Raw genomic sequence first — 23,897 nt, 5'->3', positions numbered from 1 at the left:
GCAAAACCCAACCGTCACATTTAGAACCCGATTCATTACATAATTATTAATATTATTGTTAACATTATTATTTTGATTTGTATTTATAATTTGTTTTTCTGTGTGTGTAATCCTATTTGTATTTGTACCTGCAGTGTTTAGGAATGATTTAGCGTAGGTTTTTGAGCTGTGGAGAATTGTGTGTGTGTGAGAGAGAGAATTAATCGAATTATAATGTACTCCTATGGGAAAATCCCACTTGGAACGAATTAAATTCGTATGTATGTAACCAGTGATTTTGGTCTGTGCATTATGTCCAGACTGCTGTGTGATGAGCTTTTATTTGCTCTGTTAAACGTCACAAAAACACAATCCTCCCGTCAAAGTTTGTAACAAGTATGTGCCCCTGCGCAAATGAAATAAAAAAGAAAGACAATGCAATAGTTGTACATGAATGCATGCCTGGAATTTAAATTTTAGAACAAAAGCCTCTGCAGGCACTTCCCTCCCCATCGGCATTTACACAGAAAAAGAGAACTAATAAAGTGCACCCAACTTAAAGGAGAAGGTGAATAATTGCCATAGGGGAAACAAGCAACATGCAAACAAAAGGTAAAAGGTTCCAGAGGTTGACAGAGGAGGACAGATTGAAACAAAACGGGAAATAATATAAAATAAGAAACCAACCAAGATTTGTGTAATTTGTGACAATTCTTTTTGCATTCCTAATTAGCTAAGAGATTATTAACAAATTTGAATTTATTGTGTATGATTATTTAATTTAGGTTATGTTCAAGTATTGCTATTTACATTTGGTAATAAAATCCAGACATTTATTCAGGAAGTTTACAAAATGTTTATTTTATAGTTTATGAAAACAAAGGTTGGAATCGAACGGTGTATCACCTGAACCAACACATATGAAAATTAGTGTAAGTCAATACAGATTTATTTTGCATTGATCATTCAGCCTAACAATTAATTAGGCTCATAGTCGTAAAAAATGTAGCCCTGATCCCCGTTCACCCAATCTGGTCTTATTAATGTCCCGTCCCCAGCAAAAAGTGTACATGCATGTTATGCTGTGATGTCGTCCCTACCCATGTTGAGACCAAACCTACGCCCTTGAATCACTGCATTATAATGTATGCTTTTTGACTCCAGAAGATGGGGCTGCTGGATGAGTTTTCTAACGTGTGGTCGCCACACCAACTCTCCCCATCCTTGTTCAGCTTTGAACGTGGAAACGACCGAATTCAAAAGGAAATTAGCCTTTTTGCCTTCAAAGTAAAAGCTTTCCCCTGGGAATAATTATAGAATTTTTATTTTGAAGTTCTGTACTGGAAGTTATTTCGTTGAAATTGAATGACTTGATGATGTGGTGTACGGGATTTCAGAACAAGGAATGCGGTTGATGCTGCAAGCAGGCAGACAAAAACCAGAGCTGAAAGCCTATCGGCTCCGGTGATGCGCGCAAGTACTCCGATTTACTCCTTTGTAAAACCCACACATTTAAGCTGAAAGGTAGTGAAAACAGTTTACAGGTGAGATTTGGACAGAGTTCATATGTAAGGAAACTCACAGGAAGTACCACTAGCGAGTTATCTCTCATTATAAGCATAACAAAAATGAAGAAGATGGATATTTAATTGAGGAACAGAACAAGAAAAGATGGGCATACACTTGTACTTTATCTGACCATTTTACGCACTGAGAGAATAATTGAAACCAACGGATATTTCCAACCCTGCTGGATTTTGATTGTATTAACAGCAACAAATCAAACATCAGTGAATTTTATCGAAGGACTTATTGCCACACTTTTTTGCCCGTGCTTTTGGGATTTGGTGTCCAGTGACAGACAGTATGTACCAGAAGGAGAGGTGACTTGCAGAAGGTAAATTTTCATTTTAAGAATATATCGTAGTATGTATTCCTTTTTTTCCTCTTTCACAAATATAGTAAACACAGGTTTGATTTTTGGGGAGACATTTTGGGTCGGGGAATGTCGTTGATTTCGAGGGGGCACTGCTGGATTAAGAAAATATTGACGGGCATAGCTGGTTATACTGAGGGGAAAATGACTAACGACAGCGTGATTGCCACGCGGTTTTTGAGTTAAGATTTAAAAAAAAAAAAAAGAAGAAGAAGAAAACAAACAAAAAAAGAAAAAAACGAAAAAAGAAAAAAGAAAACGCACACTGAAAAAGAACGTGCCGTGGAAGCAACGCCGTCGGCGACCCGAGGCGACAAACGTCATCTTTCTCCCGTTAGGTTTTCCCTTGTTACTGTTATTTAAAATTCAATGGCATTTCCCCCCTTAATTTGACATTACCGGTCACTTATGATGAATATAGCTAATAACTTTTAAGGAACGTTAGTCATTCATTGCTCATTTCAAGCAAGTATTCTTTTATATTTACGCATTTGTCCTAAATAAATAAATAAATAAATTAATTAATTCTTCGGTTTTACTTTTGGTTTTAAGGGCAAGCATGTCAATATAAGCACTATCCATGATTCAGAAGAACAAAAACATAAAATGAGACGATACACATGATATTGATTTGTCTTCTTCTGTAACTCAAATATTTATTTGTACATTTTATCCTTGTAGAAATTCTAGAACTCGGTAGAGCCATGTTGAAATTGTGCTGATTCATTGGATTGCCTCACATATTCTTTCACTAGCTGCAGAATTAATTAATGGCATCAAATAAATGTAGCACTTTTACTGTAATACTTTGGAGTGTATATTCATTTGAGGGAGATATTACTAGGAAATATTACTTGATGAAATAACAATTAATGTGGTATTCTTGCACGGTCCTTTCTTTTTTCACATTATTCGTATGAAACTAACCATCAGTTGTTATATTATGCATTGGGGTTATCAGATGAGGCAAATTGGATGCCTTTTTACAAGCTAAATGAGTCAACGTTTGCAGGTTGTATATGAAAATGAATGATCTGAATGGATGAAACCAGGCCAAATGTGCTGGGGGCATAGGGTTAGGATATTTCTTCTTTATACAAAGTACACACATGATCAAATGTGCTTCAATGTGAGAGGTGAACGTGTTGAACACAGTACACAGTTTGTGCTTTTGAGCAACTTCATAGCTTTGTTTATATTCATATTGATAGCTAATGCATTGATGATTTATACACAACTGAAATATTTAATTATTTTAAATGCTTAATTGCCGCGACACTCAGAAGGAAAGGCGGTACAGAAAATAAAAGAATGAAATAACAACTTAAGCAGAATTGTGACTGTAGACATTACTGCTTAATATTGGAATTGATATTGTATCTGTTTCCCCTTTATTGAAGGAGGCGCATGTTGCATGCTAAGTCATCAAGGCACAAAAAATATCTATATTGAAAAAAATGGTGGAAAAAGACAGACATGGTAATTCTGCAGTTGGTTATTTTGTCATCACAAGACACCATGCAATATGACACAAGAACAGACAAAGCAATGCCGTTTTATTTAGATGAAACCAAAATATCCCATTTTCTTTTGTCCATCATATGTCTTCCTGTTTTTAACTACAAAATTAAGCACCAACCTCTCTACCTCAGCTCCATATTGTCATTTGACTAAAGAAAACAGGGCTGTGATGTCTAAAGGCTATGTGCTATCAGGAGACCACATATCTAAATTTGTGACATCACAGTGCGGGAGAGAAGACAGTGAGACGGGGGTACTGTGGGAGTCATTTGAAGAAGGAGGAGATGATTAGAAGGTTGATGAGGAGACAGTGAGCAGGCTGAGAGAACGGTCTGAAGGAGAAATTTTCAGAAAAAATAGAAATAAAAAAAATAAAAAGATAAAACCGGTCAATACAACAGAAGCCAATGCTACTTTGCCTCCTCTGAGGAGAGTGTATATTGTATATAAACTCCACAGAGCCTTAAAATACAAATACAGGTAGTCCCCGGGTTACGAACGAGTTCCATTCCTACGCTGGCGCCGTCACCCGAATTTCCTCTTAAGTGGAATTAACCCTTTTAGTACTCCTAAATACCCTCTAAATCTCAAAATAACGATCCAAAAACATGTACTGTTCGTCATTGTACTGTCCTCGCCATGACGTTGGAGCTAAGTCCTAGCTAGACAGTGAGCTATATTCCCAAATGATGATGCCAGACGTCCGTGTGATTTGCTGACATTATTTAACCGCTAATGACATCAACATTTGCAGAATGAAACTAAAATAGAAATTAAATTAAATCGATCACAAAACTGCTGTAGTTCAGGCAGATTCCTGGGATGTCTAGCATGATTTGCTGTCTTTCGGTCATGCCACGGCATCTCAATGGGGTTAAAATCTGGACTGTGACTTGACCACTCCAGAACGTGTGCTTTGTTCTTCTTAAACCATTCTGAGGTTGATTTACTTCTGTGTTTTGGATCATTGTCTTGTTGCAGCATCCATCCTCTTTTTAGCTTCAACTGTCTGACAGACAGCCTCAGATTTTCCCTGCAAAACATTCTGATAAACTTTTGAATTCATTCTTCCATTAATTTTTGCAAGTTGTCCAGGCCCCGAGGCAGCAAAACAGCCCCAAATAATGATGCTCCCTCCACCATGCTTCATGGTGGGGATGAGGTGTTGATGTTGGTGAGCTGTTCCATTTTTTCTCCACACACAGAACGTTGTGTGTTACTCCCAAACAGTTCAACTTTTGTTTCATCAGTACATAAAATATTTTGCCAAAACTTCTGTTGAGTGTCCAAGTGCCTTTTTGTGAACATTAAACGAGCAACAATGTGGTTTTTAGACAGCGGCGGCTTCCTCCGTGGAGTCCTCCCATGAAGACCATTCTCTGCCATAGTTTTACATATAGTTGATGTGTGCACAGAGATATTTGACTGTGCCAGTGATTTCTGTCTTTAGCAGAAACTCTAGTTTTTTTTTTTTTTTTTTTTACCTCTGTGAGTATTCTGCGCTGAACTCTTGACGTCATCTTTGATGGACGGCCACACCTTGGGAAAGAAGCAACAGTATCAAACTCTCTCCATTTGTTGAGAACTTCTCTGACTGTTGATTGATGAACATCTAGACTTTTAGAGATGGTTTTGTATCCTTTCCCAGCTTTATACAAATCAACAATCCTTGACAGCAGGTCTTCAGATTGTTCTTTTGACCGAGCCATGATGCACATCAGACAATGCTTCTCATCAAGACAGTTCTTACCAGGTGTGTATTTTATAGTGGGCAGGGCAGCTTTAAACCACTCATCAGTGATTGGGAACACACCTGACTTAAATTGTTTGGTAAAAATTGGTTTCAATAGCTCTTTATGTCTCCTTAGACAGTGGGTTCATTTACTTATTTGTCCCCCTTCTGTCATTGTTTGCAAGCTATCCTCATTAAAATATGAAAAACCTGTAAATGTTTGGGTGGTTTTCGTTTAAGCAGACCCGGTTTTTTCATCTGCGGGATTTTGACAAAGACCAGATCACATTTCATGGTGATTTTATGCAGAAATGTGAGAAAATCCAAACGGTTCAGATACTTTTTCATAGCACAATAGCTGCTGATACAGCAAAAACAATCCACACAAATGATTAGCATGTATCAGTAAGTGTCTGCACATACTCAAAAACAAACACATAAACTTGCCCCAATTATTTGACCACAAATGAAAACGCACAATAAACAGTACAAAAGGTGTTATATACAGGTGTTGCCTCTGCGGATCCTTCAAACGCAACAAATGTGCGCGCAGGCTTGTAGCTGTAATCTTTCCTCTTTCTTTCTCTCTCTCTCTCTCTCTCTCTCTCTCGCTCCCTCTCTCTCTCTCTCTCTCTCTCTCTCTCTCTCTCGGCTGCGTGACTTCTTCATGGTAGCAAATTCGCGCTTCTTCGTGCGTGCAGTTTTTCCGTACGTTCTTCCTTGTGTGTAAATGCGCTCTTGCTCGCATGCGGTGGTACTACCTGCTCTAGCTTCCTGTGCCAAAATAGAAGCGCATCACAAAACAAAAGTCAACATTATTTTAAAAAAAAGTGAAGTTGAAATCACTTAAGTCGGGTACGTCGTAACCCGGAAACTACCTGTATTTGAGAAAGCTCTAATACTGGCAGCAATCCAAAACGTTGTAATGATCAGTCATAATGATTTATGAGTCTAGCAGTTCTTAAACGTTTCTTTAAACAACTGCTGCAGAATCCACAAGTTTCATCTACAAAACCACTGCTTCCTGTACTAAGGAAGAAAATTAAGCATTACATACATGAAAATGGTACAAAGCATTTCCTGGCCTATGTGTTAAACAACACTCTTTGGGCGCTTTCACACTAGCACTGTTTGAGCCGGTTTAAACGGACGAAGAGTTCTTTTTCTCAGATAGTCTACTTTGTTTTGCAAGTGATAACGCACATGTGAACTTTAGTTCGGCCCAAACGAATTAACTCTGGTCTGCTAAAAAATCGTGCGTCTCGGTCCGCTTTAAGCGCACCCTGCTTCGCTTGTGAATGCAAGCGGACTAGGCTGCGCTTATGCTACATTACGTACAGCGTCACACCACACTCTCTCCCTTCTCTCCACTCCAAGGAGGGTATTTCCTCTCAATGAGTGTGCCTTACGTCCATGTGATGCGACTTGGAAAGTTTTGTTGGCGCAGTGTGAATACTGGACCCAAGAAATTTGCAAGTGTTGTTGCATGGTTGCTCTTCAAATGGACCCTGGTCGTCTCAGTCTAATGCAGTGGTTCTCAATTATTTTCTGTTACGTCCCCCTAAGATGTAAATCTTTCGCTCCGCCGCACTCTCTGAAGCCACTGTAAATAGTAACATTGGTCTATAAAATTATTATGAATATAAGTACACCTCTGCTTAAAATTGTGTCCTTTTTTTGTAATAAAAAAAAAGTAATATATATCAACTTACAATAGAGTGTAACTTTCTGAACATTGTTTTGTTTGCTACAGAAAATACTTAGAGTGCATCAATTTGCCTGAATTAAAAAAAAAAAAAAAAAAAAAATCACAGCCAAACTCAAAATACACTCAAGGTACAATTTTTGACCATTTGATACTGAAAAATGAAGTTAAATAAAATCATTGAATAATTAAAAATTCAAATTGATTAGCAACTTTATCTCATGTGGACAATATGCCAAACAATTTGACCGAAAAAAACAAAAAATAATAGAACAAAAACGACAGTGTCATTGGACAGAGGGACAGTTTTTAGTTTTGCGGCAGGCAGTATCAGCTCCTTTGCTATGGTGTGGGGTTATTTTACACCAAGCATGCTAACAGTGCTCGCTGATTTACTGATGTAACTGACATAGCGGGATGATTGTTGGCGGCAATATTTGGCACGTTTTCACTGAAAAAATTGAGCGGCTTATCAATGTGATTGAGGTCTAATGTCTTTAAGTGACGTCTTCATTGATTTTGCTTCCCGCTGTCCGCTGCAAACATAATTAGACAGAGTAAATAGACTGGTCTTTCTTCATCTCCCACTGCCAAAGCCAAACGCTACATACGCTTCGACATATTTCCTCGACTAAGCTCTTCATATCTCCAGTGCTCTTTGCTGTGTGCTCTTTGATTCAAAAATACTGCGCACACTCTGAAAATGAGGGCACCATTGCCACCCACAGAGTGGATGTGTAATTACTAGGGCTGTCAAAATTATCACGTTAACGGGCGTTAATTAATTTTTTAAATTAATCACGTTAAAATATTTGACGCAATTAACGCACTAGGCCCGCTCAGACAGATTTAAATGTCAGTAGAGTGAAAGCCCAACTTGTTAATTGTGTTTTATGGAGTTTTTCCGCCCTCTGCTGGCGCTTGGGTGTGACTTGCATATGTGATGTGGCGTAATGTCGCCCTCTGCTGGCGATTCAGTGCAGCTGATTATTTGGGTTTCGGCGCGCTTTTCTGACGTGATTATATGTCGACGCGAACTCACACTAATAGACAGTGCTATTCAGACCAGCTAACGTCCGCATTCAGTATTCAGTGGCAGTTCTCATAGCCCCATCACACTGTTTGTGTCTAATACATGCATCGCTTGTGAGTTATATTCCTCCTTTGTTTATATTCATGAGCATTAGATAGTTATTGATTATGTGTATTTGAATTTGTTCACATATATGGTGAAATGCAGTTACATTGTTAGATGCTTGTGAGCTAATTGGCTAGTGCTACTGCTCAAATGGACACGTGTGTGTACATTTTATGTTATTTTGTGATTCATGCAAGTTATTGACACATTGCCTTGTTATTTTCAGTTTTACAAAAATACAAGAAACGTGCTCCTGTCAAAAAGAGATGACTTCAGTAAAACCCATGCAACTTTGCCACACCGTCTGATTTCTTTTTGGAACTTATGTTCGCTATCTGTCATTTTGTGTACTCACACACATTGAGGACAGAATAGGGCTACTAGTTTATTTTTTGATTGAAAATTTTACAAATTTTATTAAAACGAAAACATTAAGAGGCGTTTTAATATAACATTTCTATAACTTGTACTAATATTCATCTTTTAAGAACTACAAGTCTTTCTATCCATGGATCACTTTAACAGAATGTCAATAATGTTAATGCCATCTTGTTGATTTATTGTTATAATAAACAAATACAGTCCTTATGTACCGTATGTTGAATGTATATATCCATCTTGTCTTATCTTTCCATTCCAACAATAATTTACAGAAAAATATGGCATATTTTATAGATGGTTTGAATTGCGATTAATTGCGATTAATTACGATTAATTAATTTTTAAGCTGTAATTAACTCGATTAAAAATTTTAATCGTTTGACAGCCCTAGTAATTACTTTTTATTCTAATACAGTAAAAAAGTATTTTCACTGAGGTCACATGCTTTACCCACGGCATCGCTCTGCACCCCCCTGGGGTTGGAGCACACCCTGTTATTTGGGAAGTATTAGACTCTAATGTGATAGTGCCCTTAATGTACATGTACAGACAGTACAGTTTTTCACTATGTGAAACACTGTACATCTGTTTATCTAGGTTAAACTCAGCCAACTCCATTTGCCACCTATCAAAGCGTATCCTCTCATACCATTTAAAGGTGGCATGTTTAAGTCTTGCATGGACGTCTATTTCGGAGGAGTGTTTCAAACCTGAGCATTGTTTGTCACTGCACTTGGCAGTTGTGTCAACAAACAACTTGAGGTCGCAACTGGTACAATGCGTGTGGGACAAGTCCGATTTCCCACCTTCCTTGAATGCACCGTAGGACTGTTGGCATCCATCCATCCATCCATCCATCCATCCATCCATCCATCCATCCATCCATCCATCCATCCATCCATCCATCCATCCATCCATCCATCCATCCATCCATCCATCCATCCATCCATCCATCTGCCGCTTAAAGCAGTAACGTGAAGTAAGGTTGGCCAACCATGTTTTTGAATAATATCAATGGCTAAACAGTTATAAGCATATTTTCATTTTTTTTTTTTTTTTTTAACGCAACCCTTCCAGATTCTTTGTTTAACACGTAGCAACGCCCTTGACAACGAAAATGCTTTTCTTCGGCAATCTTCGGAAATCTTCGGAAATTACGTCACACCGGGAAGTGCGAGGGAAGTCCGCAGAACAGTATTGTTTGTTGCATTGCTTCTCGGTAAGATGCCACGGCGGTGTGTGGCGATGTTTTGTTCTCACTCAAACGAAAAGTTGTATGAGTGGCCAAAGGATAGCAGGGCACGTAAATGGACATCTTTCATTCGCACGAAGCGAATGAATTTCACGCCATCATCGAGTAGTGTTCTCTGCTGCAAACACTTCGAAGATGCCTGCTTCCTTAACCGGTCTGCTTATGATCAAGGATTTGCCAAAAAGTAAGTGTGATTTTTGGATAAATGACTGATGACTTTGTCAAAGCAGAGCTGCCAACTGTTGTGGAATGAACAGTATAAGCTAGCGTTGCCGTAAGAGGCACACACCGCCGGTGAGTTTGTGCACATTTATTTGGATTTGTATTATGTATTTCCACCTTCATGCTTCAAGCATTGCATTGCATTTGTACGGTTCGGCGTTTCTTTCACGGTGAGCGCTTGATAGCCTTCTAGTTTATGTTTTACTGTACAAGAGCCGCTGACAAGTGACAACAACAAGCATGTTGCTTTTAATGTCTGGCAGTGAATCAGCGAGCGCGCAGGTCACGCAGTGTATCATGGGAAATGTAGTCTCGGGACAACACTGAAGTGGTGCTTTGTAATCTGTTCGTTTGTGTGAAAAAACTACATTTCTTCACGCCATTAGATGCCACTTCCTCCCGAGAGCCCCGAGCTGTGTTGTCCTGATCGCTCCATGTTTTAATAAAGAAACAAAGTTGTCAGCACGTCGTGTGTTCGATACATTTGTAAACAAAAAGCTCATAACAAGACACTATGCACGATCCGTTTAAAGAGACGCTGGAGTAGTAGGAGGCGAGGAGGAGATCAGCGAGAAGCAAAACTTCGCTGTCAAATGTGGCGGCAGTCCGCTATTATTTTGTTTTCTTATTGTTGCCACAATAAAGTGGAGAAAGCCATCAACGACTCATCTCCTTCTTTCCCCCCAACGTTTTTATATTATTATTTTATATGCACAAGAGCTGCCGGCTCTGCCAAAATGAACATGAAATCTGATTCCTATTTTTTTTAACAATGTCATCAGATAGACAAAAACATAAAATTCTGTGCAAATGCCTGCATCTTCAAATCATGAAAATAATAACAGCCTATATCTTACCAATCTTGTAATCTCGATGGGTCTTGTATCCATTCCATGTCAGGTAGTCTAGGCACATTTTTTGCATCCTGATTAGCGTCTGGCTAATACATGTTAGGTCCAACATAAAATTCCAACCTCCTCTTCTTTCTCCAATTCTTCAAAAACTTGGATCTCCTCCCTTGCGCTCGATCTATCGCTTATATCGCTGTTTGAATCATTGTTTGAAGGGCTTTGTATGGCGGCCGTATGTATGGAGCTGCCATCGCTGTTCCCGGTGTGACGTATTACAGGCTCGTAATTCAGGCTCGAACTTCCGAAACGCAATTATTTTGTCAAATATACAACATATAAATTATTTTTTTCATGCTTTATTTGTTGGACAATGATTAATTACTTTAATTGTGGCCCTATTTGGCATGTTATGAAATTACTTCACATTACTGCTTTAAAACCGGCAGCCCAGACTTCCCTCTTCCCAGCCACTTAAACCAGCTACTTCGGCGGTATCCCAAGGCGTTCCCAAGCCAGCCGAGAGACATAGTCTCTCTAGCATGTCCTGGGCCGTCCCCAGGGCCTCCCATCAGCGGAAAATGCCCGTAAAACCTCTCCAGGGAGACGTCCAGGAGGCATCCAAACCAGATGCCCGAGCAACCTCAGCTGGCTCCTCTCAATGTGGAGGACTAGTCCCTCCAGGATGCCTGAGCTTCTCACCCTATCATTAAAAGAGAGCCCGAACACCCTGCGGAGGAAACTCATTTCGGCCGCTTGTATCTGGGATCTTGTTCTTTCGGTCATGACCCACAACTCGTGACCACAGGTGAAGGTAGGAACGTAGGTCGACTGATAAATCGAGAGCTTTGCCTATTCGCTAAGCTCCATCTTCACCACAACGGACTGGCGCAGAGTCTTCATCACTGCAGATGCTGCACCAATCCGCCTGTCGATCTCCCGCTCTCTCCTACCCTCACTCGTGGACAAGATCCCAAGATACTTGAACTCCTCCACTTGAGGCAGGATCTCATCGCCGAGAGGGCACACGACCCTTTTCCGACTAAAGAAAATGGTCTCAAATTTGGAGGTGTTGATCTTCATCCTGACCGCTTCACACTCGGCTGCGAACCGCTCCAATGAGAGTTGGAGGTCACGGCTATATGAAGCTAACAGCGCCACATCATATGCAAAAAGCAGGGGTGTTCCCAGGGGGCTAGGTATACCGTACTCCCGAAGTGCCGACTGTTGGCATCTCTGGCAAAATAAAGTCATCATGCAGGAAGAGGAAAAATGTAATGACTAGTGTAGCCCAAAGTAGCGGAGTAAGAGTATTGTTTCTTCTTCACAAATCTACCCAAGTAAAAGTAATAAATATTGCATGGTAAAACAACTCTAAGAAGTATGTTTTTCTCAAAAACTTACTCAAGTAAATGTAACGGAGTAAAAGTAACACATGACTACCTACCTCCATAGAGGAGGGTCGCGGAGGTGCTATAGCCCATCCCAGCTATCTCACCATGAACTGGTTGCCAGTCTGCTGGCAGCTGATATCCAATATCCTTGGTGCGCAAATGCGCTGTTTTGATGAGTGAAATCTGGTCCACACTTTTTATTGAGAAACATTTTGCACACTGTACAAAGATAAACTGAATTAATCCAGATCAAATCAATCAAACCATTGAGTCTTTTGTGTGAACGCTAGTCACTTGCAATCTTCAAACCCCAGGTGGCAGCCATAAATTTCCACCATTGATTTGTAGTGGTTATGGATTTTCCCCTGCCTCGGAGCCCTAGAATAAAATAAGCTTTGTTTGGCAGCTGATGCACTTGTAAATCTGACTGTGACATTTTGATTGTGGCTGACACAGTGAGGGGAGAGAAAATATCATTACAATGAAAAAGGATTAAAATATGTCACTCAAAGTGACTTTTATCGACAAGACTAGTATTCCAGGCTAACACTTTTAGAAAGCTCGCAAAGAAGTTTGATAGGAAGGAAAGGAATATGAGGACACTGTTTTATTAAAAAAAAAAAAAAAAAAAAAAAAAGTAAATAATAATAGAGGCGCTTGTATGGGAGGCCTCCTTCTGGCTGTGTCAAATATGGAGTGGAAAAATACTTTCGCCATTATGGCCGAGTGTAGGAAGCCCTTTGCATGGCAATGACAGGAAAGGCTGGCTCAATGGGACCCTTCAGAAATGGTCACACATGCTCACACACGTGCGTATGTGTGTGCAGACACTGACACATCAGCTGAATGATAATCAAAAAACAAAGCAAGTCAGTACTTTCTTGTTGTCAGAGTGAGACTTGAATTAAGGGACACTCATTGTATTGCAAAAGTAGTTCACACCTCATTCAATAACAATTACCGTATTTTCCGCACTATAAGGCGCATCGGAGTATAAGGCACGCCTTCAAAGAATGGCCTATTTTAAAACAGTTTTCATATATAGGGCACACCAGGTTATAAGGCGCTGCAGTAGTAGGAATAGTAGTAGTTGGGGTTGCGGTTTCATCCACTGGATGAAGCGGCACTAGAGGGAATGTCATGCCATGGTTAACCAATATTGATCCATATACAGTATAAGGCGCATGGGATTATAGGGCGCACTGTCAAATTTGAGAAAACTGAAGGAATTTAGGTGTGCCTTTCAGTGCGGACAATACGGTAGTTCCACTTCAAGGTCACAAAAATGTTTGGAATACAAGTGGCTCTCCTGCAAATGTGGGATTGAATTTGTGTCTTTTAACTTGTCCCATCACAACTCGCAAGAGTGTATTATACTTTCTTCTGCCTTCTCCTTTTGAACATTAACTGCTGTAATGTTTCACTTCTATTCCCTCACTACATCTATCTGGCCCTTCTTAGATCTTCCTCTTGCTCTCTTTAGCTTGGTCGCTCCACTCCATAATCATTCCAGCATCATTCTCTCATCATCTCTCCTTTTAACATGTCCAAGCAATCTAAATCTGGTCTCTTGAACATGGTCACTCTTCATGTCTGCGATTAGATTTAGCTTTGCCTCATGTCGTCTCTTCGCGGCCATTGTAGAGTATGCAAACTATTTCCTCTCATCCTAGCGAGCATTTTTCTTAACAGCTGTTGCAGTTCTTCACCTACTTTTCACACAATTTATGGGCTCAAACTTGTGCCATCAGACACAGAATCTGAATCATTTATATTTGATTCGTGGAACATGAATAGCTGAATTGAAAACCTAAATTTAAACTACGTGGGCATTGACAGTGAGACCTGGAGGGGCGTGATTGGGAAGACCGGCCCCACCGATCAGAACCCGAGCAGTGTTCTATTGTTAGACTTCTGCGCCCGTCGTGGATTCTCAATAAAAAACACCATGTTCAAGCATAAGGGTGTCCGTATGTGCACTTGGGACCAGGAACCCATGGCCGCAGTTCGTTGATTGACTTTGAGGTCGTGTCATCAGATTTGCGGTCGCTTGGACACTCGGGTGAAGAGAGGGGCGGAGCTGTCAACCGATCACCACCTGGTGGTGAGTTGCTTCGATGGTGGGGGAAGAAGCCGGTCCGGCTCAGCAGACCAAATATTTTGTGAGGGTTTGCTGGGAACGCCTTGCAGGGTTCCCTGTCTGGAGGAGTTTCAGCTCACATCTCTGGCAGAGCTTCGCCCATGTCCAGGGAGAGGCAGGAGACATTGTGTCTGAGTGTACCATGTTCCGCGCCTCTATAGCCTGGGGACTTCGAGGCGGGTCCTCCTATCTCTCGGGTTGAAGTCACTGAGGTGGTTAAAAAGCTCCTCTGTGGCAAGGCCCTGGGGGTGTATGAGATCTTCCCGGATCTTCTAAAGGCTCTGGATGTTGTGGGGTTGTCTTGGTTGACATGCCTCTGCAACATTGTGTGCACATTGGGGATAGTGACTCTGGATTGGCAGACCAGGGTTGTAGTCCCTCTTTTTAAAAAGGGTGACCGGAGGATGTGTTCTAATTATAAGAGGATCACATCCCTCAGCCTCCCTGATAAGGTCTACTCAAGGGTACTGGAGAGGAGGGTCCGTTGGGAAGTCGAATCTCAGATTCAGGAAGCGCAGTGTGCGGGACAGTGGATCAGCTCTATACCCTCAGCAGGGTTCTCGGGGGGTCTCGGGAGTTCGCCCAACCATTCTACATGTGTTTTGTGGACTTGGAGAAGGCGTTCGACCGTGCTGGGGGGTGCTCCGGGAGTATGGGATCCCTGATATGGGGGATCCGGTCCCTGTATGACCGGTGAGAGCTTGGTCCGTGTCACCGTTTGTAAGTTGGATCCGTTTCTAGTGAGGGTTGGACTCCGTCAAGGCTGCCCTATGTCACCGGTTCAGTTCATAACTTTTATGGGCAGAATATCTAGACCACTGGTTCTTAACTTGGGTTCGATCGAACCCTAGGGGTTCGGTGAGTAAGTCTAAGGGGTTCGGCGAAGGTAAAGAAAAGCAGAGCAGAGCCCTATTTTCGTATGCTGATGAAATCTAGGCAAAATGCCTTTTATACTAGACTTTGGACTGGTTTGCTCCCAATTTACAGGCTTAATCCATTTCTTTTAACTGCTAGTCCTCGATCTGATCTGGTTTGCTCAGTGGAAGGTTGGCTCGCACTTGGTATGAGTGAATGCAACAGACCAATGGAAAGCGTGGTCTCAAATTTTGACCTATTTATAAAACATGCTGTCAAAATGAGAAGAATTTTGAACAGGAATTTGCAAAATTATCAGCTTGCTAGCTTAGATATATCGTTTTGAAAAAAAAAAAAAAAAAGGAGCTTTATTATCTAATTCCGATGGGTTCAGTGAATCCACATGTGAAACTTGTGGGGTTCGGTACGTTTAGCAAGGTTAAGAACCACTGCTCTAGACACAGCTGAGGCGTTGAGGGGGTCCAGTTTGGTGGCCTCAGCTGGCTTCATCAAGCTGTGACCTTCCCCTCTCATTGGAACAGTTCGCAGCCGAGTGTGTCGCAGTCGGGATGAGAATCAGCACCTCCAAATCCGAGACCACGGTCCACAGTCGAGAAAGGGTGGAATGCCCTTTCCTGCTCAGGGATGAAGTCCTTGGCCGAAGTGGAGGAGTTTAAGTATCTAGGGGTCTTTTTCGCGAGTGACAGAAAAATGGAATGGGAGATCGACAGGAGGATCGGTGCTATGTCTGCAGTGATGCGGACTCTGCATCGGTCCGTCGTGGTAAAGAGGGAGCTGAGCCAAAAGGTCGAGAAAGAAGGAGCTACCAGTATTTTCCGCACCATAAGTCGCATGTAAAACCCTTCAATTTTCTCAAAAGGAGACAGTGCACCTTATAATCCGATGCGTCCTATAAATGGACCAATATTGGTTTATCATGGCATGACATTCCCTTTAAAGCAGCACCATCTAGTGGATGTATAACCCAACCCCAACCACTCCTACTACTACTACTATTGTGCCTTATAATGCGGTGTGCCCTCTATATGAAAACTGTTTTAAAATAGGTCATTCATTGAAGGTGCACCTTGTACTCCGATGCACCTTATAGTGAGGCAAATACAGTATATTTATTTATTTAAATTTCTATTATGTTTTCTATGACACTTGCAAGATTTTAGGAGCTTTTAGTATTTGTACCCCTGAGAAGATCAGTGCTAATATTTAGGGCAGAAGTCTTTGTTTGCAATTACAGAGGCCAGACGCTTTCTGTGTTTTCACATATGGAAACAGGGATTTAAGCCCATTCTTTCACACAAATCTTCTCTAGATCTGTCAGGTTTCGGGGCTGTCGTTAAGAAACTCGAAGTTTCAGCGCCATCCAAAGATTTTCTATTGGATTGAGGTCTGGAGACTGGCTAGGCCACTCCAGAACCTTGATATGTTTTTTATGCAGCCACTCCTTGGACAGCTTGGCTGTGTGCTTCGAAACATTGTCATGTTGAAGGAAGGGGGTTGTGGCTCAAACTCTGACAATACATTTCACCATTCATCCTCTGCTTTATACAGTGAGAAGCAGCCCCAAAGCCTGAGGTTTCCACCCCCATACTTCACAGTAGGGATGGTGTTCTTGGGATTGTACTCATCCTTCTTTTTCCTACGCACACGATGAGTAAAGGTTGCACAAAAAGTTCTACTTTGGTCTCATCTGACTGCATCAGACTCTAATGACCCCTCTACATCATTCAGATGGTCCCTGGCAAACTTCAGACGGGCCTTCACATGTACTGGCTTCAGCAGGGGAACCTTTTGAGAAATTAATGATTTTAAACCATTGCAGCGTAGTGTTGTACTGACTGTAGCCTTTGAAACTGTGCATCCAGATCTCTTCAGGTCATTGACCAGCTCCTGCCGTGTAGTGCTTGGCTGACCCCTCACTTTTCTCATTATGAGTGATGCCCCACGAGGAGAGATTTTATGTGGAGCCCCATTACGAGGTAGATTATCACTCATGTTTAGCCTTTTCTATTTTCTAACAATTGCTGCAACTGATGATTTATTCTCACCAATCTGCTTTCCAATTGTCCCATAGCCTTTTCCAACTTTGTAGAGCTCAACAATTTTTTTCTCTGGTGCCTTTCGAAAGCTCTCTTGTCTTGCCCATTGTAGCAGTTGAATTATGACTGACTGTGGGTTGCACGGGTGACAATAATGAGCTCAAACGTGTGTTGGGTGGGTAGTTACTCATGAGGTAAAGGTGGACTTCTTTTAAGGTAGACCGACAACTCTTTTAGTATCATAATTATTGCTGATTCTTAGCGGTACAAATATTTATGAACCCCAGTAAATTACAAATAAATTATTTCAAAAATCATACAATGTGATTTCTCTATTTTATTTTAGATAATGCCTGTATGACTGGAAATGCATCTATGATTGAAATTTCAGACCTCTACCTATTCTCTAATTGGGTGAACTTGCAAAATCACGAGGGGTGCAAATACTTCTGCTCCTCATTGTAAGTTTTATTTTATACATATCTACAGTACTAAGGATATTTTATGTGCAATTCATGTCATATATTGTTCTTTTAAGTTCCAATCATATATGTGGTTTGTGTGTCACATGCTTTACATACAAGTTCCAGATGAATCATACAGTTTATGAACTTAAGTTGTTTTATATGTCTTTCCATATGGGTGAAGGTCCCAAATTATACAGTTATATAAGTTTCATATTTTACAAATTTCCCAAGGATAGTATATGTGGTTTGAGTGTCATATGCTTTACATACAAGTTCCATATAAACATATATGAACCTCATAAATGTTAATATACCCTAATTTTCGCACTATAAGGCGCACCTGACTATAAGCCGCCACCCACCAAATTTGGCACGAAAAGGGCATTTGCTCAGAGATAAGCCGCACTGGACTATAAGCCGCAGCTGTCCTCACTGTATTATGGGATATTTACACCAAAAGATATTAACCGATAACACTTCGATTGACAGCGGCATCATACGACTGTCATAAGACCAAATGAACCACCATGAAGCTATGAACCAATTGGCTGCAAAGCTTCCTTGCTTCAAGAGGCTTCATTTGGCCATTGCTGCTCCCTTGGGATAGACAGTCAACCTCTGCTGCCACCTGCTGTCAACACGAATGTTGTCCAACATGCCTCCTAGCATGCATTGCACCGCTACAGATACAAATAACAATCAAAATTCTGTGCTAATTATTTTTTCAGTTTTTTCATTAATTGCCAGTTATGGTAAGTGGTAAATTGACAGTACTTATATAGCGCATTTATCTACATGGTTACCATGCCCAAAGCGCTTTACATTAGCACACATTTGCCCAGTCACGCACACATTCACACACCAATGGGGCTGCTGCCATGCAAGGCGCTGTCACCCCATTGGAGGCAAATCAGGGATCTGTGCCTTGCCCAAGGGCACTTCGACAGTGGGCAGTCGTAGCCGGGAATCGAACCACTGACCCTTCGGTCCAAGGACAACTCCAGCTACCAACTGCTCCAGTTATGGTATTTGTTAACACTTTATTTGACAGTGGCGCCATAAGGCTGTCATTAGATAAGATAATTATGACATTACACTGTCATGAGCATTAGTGAATGCTTTTACCAGATGTCATTTAGTGTTATTTGGAAAATTATTTCACTTTTGAATGGATGTAAAAGATCCAAGATTGACATAAATGGAGTCACTTGCCACGTTTACATGGAGCCAAATATTCCAATTACAATCGGAATATTTGTTCAAACCGAATAAATGTGTTCCATATAAACACCTCATTCGGAATGAACAGGCCCAAACCGAATGGAATTTCATTCCGATTCACAGGGGTGGAATATTCCTTTTCCCAAACCGATTAAAAGTAAAATTATATCATGTAAACAGGGAAGCGGAATGGTGTCTGGTTGCGTTCTTTCTGCACATGCTCCGTACTGACGTGGTGACGTCACTTTGAACGTAAGTAACGTCACTTGCAACATGGCTTCCAAGCACAGCGCACCTAATTGGAGTCCGGCGGAAAGATTGTATTTAATTCAAACTTTAAAAGAATTGAATATAATTGCTCGCTTAGACGGGCGTAAAACGAGGAACAGTGAACTATTTAAAAAAGTTCACGAGAGGTTACACGAAGCCGGAATAGACCGGAGCGTTGACCAGATTAGAAACCGGTGGAAAACCGGCTACTACAAGGCAAAAGAGCAAAACGGCAGAAGTGGATACGACCCCACAAACACAACAAGTGGGTTAAAGTTAAAACAGCAGCACTCCGACGATCGATCTCCATGTTTTGCAACGTGACGCCTTGTTTTGATTAATCTGCGCAAGTCAGACGGCAGTTGTCAAACGTCCTTTCGGATTAAAGGCAGTCACATGTAAACGCTGGATCGGAATAGATAAAGCGACATGTAAACAGCTGATCTGAAATTTCCATTCGGAATGATTTGAATCGGTATGAATAAAAGTCAGCATGTAAACGTGGCTACTGACACAATTTGCCAGATGACAATTAGTGACGTAAGCATTCAGCATTCATGATAGTGTCAAGTCATAATTATAACGGTCTTATGACAGTCTTATGACGCCGCTGTCAAATAAAGTGCTACCTATCAACCCATATAAATCAATAAATAAGCCGCACTGGACTATAAACCGCAGCATTCAAAATAACGGAAAAAAGTAGCGGCTTATAGTCCGAAATTTACGGTAAATCTTTTCCATGTGGGTAAGCTTCTGTTCACAGCGCAGTCAATTTTATAGTTTTTTTTTTTTTTTTTTTCAGTTTTAAAGAAAACTGAGCAGTCAATAAATTTTCTAGTTCTTTCTTTGAATCTTGCATCAGACCTCCGTATGTACAGTATGTATAAATAAATATCTATCTATCTATCTATCTATCTATCTATCTATCTATCTATCTATCTATCTATCTATCTATCTATCTATCTATCTATCTATCTATCTATCTATCTATCTATCTATCTATCTATCTATCTATCTATCTATCTATCTATATATATATACTGTATAGACCCCACTCACATGACGTCACAACCACGCCTCCGCGCCATATTGTCCGTCAGCTTGTCGTGTTTACGCATCACCGCTACGTAAATTCCTCCTATTTTGGCGTGTTTTTCTGCTCGTTAACATTAATAATCAAAATGGTGAAGGCGTGTGTGGCGGTTGGTTGCAGTAACAGAGAAGATAGACGGAGAGACTTGAAGTTCTACCATATTTCGAGAGACCCGGAGAGCAGAGCGAGATGGACTGCTGCAATTTGACGAGAAAACTGGGCACCAAACGATCACCACAGTCTATGCAGTAGTCATTTTATACCTGGTAAGATGCATTTAATATATATTTAGAGGGTTTTGGGCTGACAACCACAATTAAGATCATTGCAAGGCTAATCGCCGACAACATACAGTTTCAAATTCAAGATTTTTATTTCTTCCACCATCATTATTTTTTAAATAATATTTAGCTGGTACCAAGTGCCACCAAGCTGGCCTCATCTACAGATCATCAGTTAAACAGGGGTGTCCAAACCTTTTGCAAAGGGGCCAGATTTGGTGTGGTAAAAATGTGGGGTGCCACCTTGGCTGATTTACATAGAATGATATATTTAAACAATTTTTAGCAAGCCCTTCTGTGTGTCACATTTGCTTTATTATTATTTTTTTAAATTCATAATTTCAACAATCTCGCCTTTGTGGCGTTCTCTTTCGACACTCGGGCTCATGCGAAATACTGCTGCTGTGAAATAAAACTAGCTTCAAGTTGCTATAATTTCTCGCTGCGTATCTTCCTTGTAATGTTGTCGTACATGTCAGCGTGTCTTGTTTGGGTAATATCGCGTCACATCGAACTCTTTGAAAACAGCGACTGCCTCTTTGCAAATGAGGCAGACACAGTTGTCGCGGATTGCATTGAAAAAATAGTCCTATATCCACCTATCCTTGAAGCGTCGGCCATCGCAGTCAACTTTTTGAACGCTGGTGAGTATATATATATATATATATATATATATATATATATATATATATATATATATATATATATATACTGTATATCTAACTGGTCTGCATGGAGCTGCGCTGCACGATGCCAACCGTTCCCCTCGTCCAGGTCAGGACTCGCACCAGCGCGGGTCCAGCGCAGCGAGCGCGCTGACCACTAGGGCAAAAGCACAGGCTAGCAGCTTTAACTGACAGCGCACCCTCTTGAAGGCATGAGGAGGGAGTTTTCTATGCATCACACACAGCGGACGTGCGTGCACCCGTCACATATATATATGTGTATGTGTGACCGGTGGTTTTCGATTCTTCGCTGTATGCGTAGTTTGAAATGACGACGGGAGTCAAGAGTGCGGTGTGAGGTGCTTTTAATCTGATAAAAGTCAGAAAAAGCCATGTATCTGCACGTATATTACATTTTTGCATCGGGAGAAAATACTTTTGTACTTTTACTTGAGTAATTTTTTTCTTAAGTACTTGTACTTTTACTAAAATATTTTTTGCACCTGTATCTGTAATTTTACTAAAAAAGTGAGTACTTCATTTACCGCTGCCTTTAAATTTAGTGACAGTTCCAATGGACTACATTTGATTATTCTATTAATTAAAAAAAACATTTTGCCTGTTTTTTGTACCAGTACTTATTTTTGCTTTTTGGCAAATACTGGGTTTTAGTTCTTAATATTGTTGAGGATGAAGCCTTTGCTTTGTAGGAGAATATGCGCATGCGTTGTCTATTGTTCCAGCAGCGATTCTCTGATCGATTTTGTGGACTTGTTGAGTATGCTGTGCCCGAGCAGTAATCTTAAAAAGAAAGTTCAGAATTTTTGACATTAGGCTTAATCTTCAAGTTCGCGGGGGTTTAATTAGTCAGCGGAATTGATTTCAACAAATTCCATGCAGTTTGTTAGTTATTTGTTTGTTTCAGGGCTCTGGAGTGGTTGAAGTTAGTCAATGGTACAATCTTAACATGCCAATAAAAACATGCACCATGAAAATCACCGATGACCCATGCAAAACTGTAAAACTTACCATTGCATGCCAATAATTGTGATTTGAACAGCAACATTTGTAATCCAGCAGGGAGGAATTATTTCACATTGTTATTTTTACGGCTGATATTTTATGCCGTACACAGCAGCAAATAACCACAGTTTATCTTGTTCCTCGTTATTTATTGGTTATTTGTGAAAAAGTCAAAGTTTCCAACCTCCGACCCGGAAATATACCATTATAATGCCACTCGAACTAGGAGGTCATAGTTGCAAAGTCAAAAAAAAAGTACGCAGTCATCACGAGACGACTCGTGACAAAATGGCGCTGACCGTCGAAAACCACACCGTTAATATTAAAACTAACGAAGGCAGTTTACAGTGTGTTATTTACCTCAGCCGTCATTTTTCCTCCACTACAGGTCTGTATGCTAAGCTTTTTCATCAGTAGCACAAGGGCTCGCAAATTAAAAAATTGAGCACAAAAAAAAAAAATAAAAAAATTTGGAGGACAACGTTTTTTAACGTAAATAAGCTCCGCCTCTACTTTGCAGATTCCAATTATCGCGGCGGGGGTTCCTCATTAACCGCAAAAAACAAGGGAGCACTGTATATTGGATCATATATACTGTACGTATATTGCATTATACGATATATTGTACCCTACAGTATGTATAGCACATATCATTATGCATCACATATCATATTTACATCACATCTTATACTGTTTATAGTATCTTATATTGTGTATCATATACTGTATTGTTCATCGCATAATGCTAAGCGTAGTGTACTTTACAAAATACCATATTTTATCTTATCGAATGAAGTGGTGAAACAAACCAAAAAAAGGTTGAACATGTTTTTTTGTTTTGTTTATGGAGAACAAGTAACTACCCTAATTGCACCATTACTTGCGAGAAGTAAGGTACACCAGTGCACTAAATATTTATAGAATAGTTAGTAAAGGTGTTAATAATAAAATCTTAACAATGCTAACTGCTTCAAATCTCTTTCAATTACAACTGGCACAAGAATCAAAGAACATATATGAATGGATTAGGATAATTTGGGAGTTACCTGGTTGCATTGTGTTTTTTTTTCCCCTCCGTAAAGCGCTTTGCTACAATGGTGGCTGTTGTGAAAGTGCTAAATATATTAACTTGAGTTGCAAGTAGTGTGAGTTAACAATTTAACATGGCATTTCATCACAATTTTAATCATCTGTTAACGGTGCAGACACATACAGAAGCTTTTCCAATTATCTTATTTAGTCACAATTTGATTTAGTTTGATTTGATGTGGTATCCAGAGCAATTGCCTTTCATATTAATGTGATTACGCCTAGAACAAAGCTGCCATTATTCTGAGACTTATGGCAGTGTGGTGGAAAAAAGGACCATCATTGCAATCAGTAACATCCCCACCGAGAATTATTGTATAAGGGGGAAGAGATAACACCCAAGCAAGCCCACAGGCACATGCATCAAAGCGCTAATCTTTCTCTTCCTTTTCTTATTGTGGGATGAGCATTGCTATTACTGCAGCCTTAGTCAACTCAAAATCACTTTGTCTGCCGTGGGCATGATCCCATTTGAGCTGTGAAATGCTTTTATATACTTGTTTATTCAACTAAAATTGTAGTTGATTTGTCATTTCCTAATACCACTGATAAATATTTATAACCGACCAAGAAAAGTAAGTAGCTGGGCACAACTTGGTATTCACAGGGTACCAAATCCCTGGCA

At 40.4% G+C, this 23,897-nt stretch overlaps 1 protein-coding gene across 8 annotated transcripts in view; it reads left to right on the top strand.

The window, feature by feature from the left end:
- Nucleotides 1–1,373: 1,373 nt before the first annotated feature.
- Nucleotides 1,374–23,897, top strand: part of LOC130914451 (adhesion G protein-coupled receptor B1-like) — a 428,372-nt gene continuing 405,848 nt past the window's right edge. For all 8 annotated transcript variants that reach the window (XR_009062924.1, XR_009062926.1, XM_057833647.1 and 5 more), the window contains exon 1: nucleotides 1,374–1,876. The gene's annotated coding sequence lies outside the window, so the exon portion shown is untranslated. The remainder of the gene's footprint in view (nucleotides 1,877–23,897) is intronic.

Source organism: Corythoichthys intestinalis, chromosome 4 (assembly GCF_030265065.1).
Source record: "Corythoichthys intestinalis isolate RoL2023-P3 chromosome 4, ASM3026506v1, whole genome shotgun sequence".
NCBI lineage: Eukaryota > Metazoa > Chordata > Actinopteri > Syngnathiformes > Syngnathidae > Corythoichthys > Corythoichthys intestinalis.
This window is presented reverse-complemented; position numbering and strand designations above follow the sequence as displayed.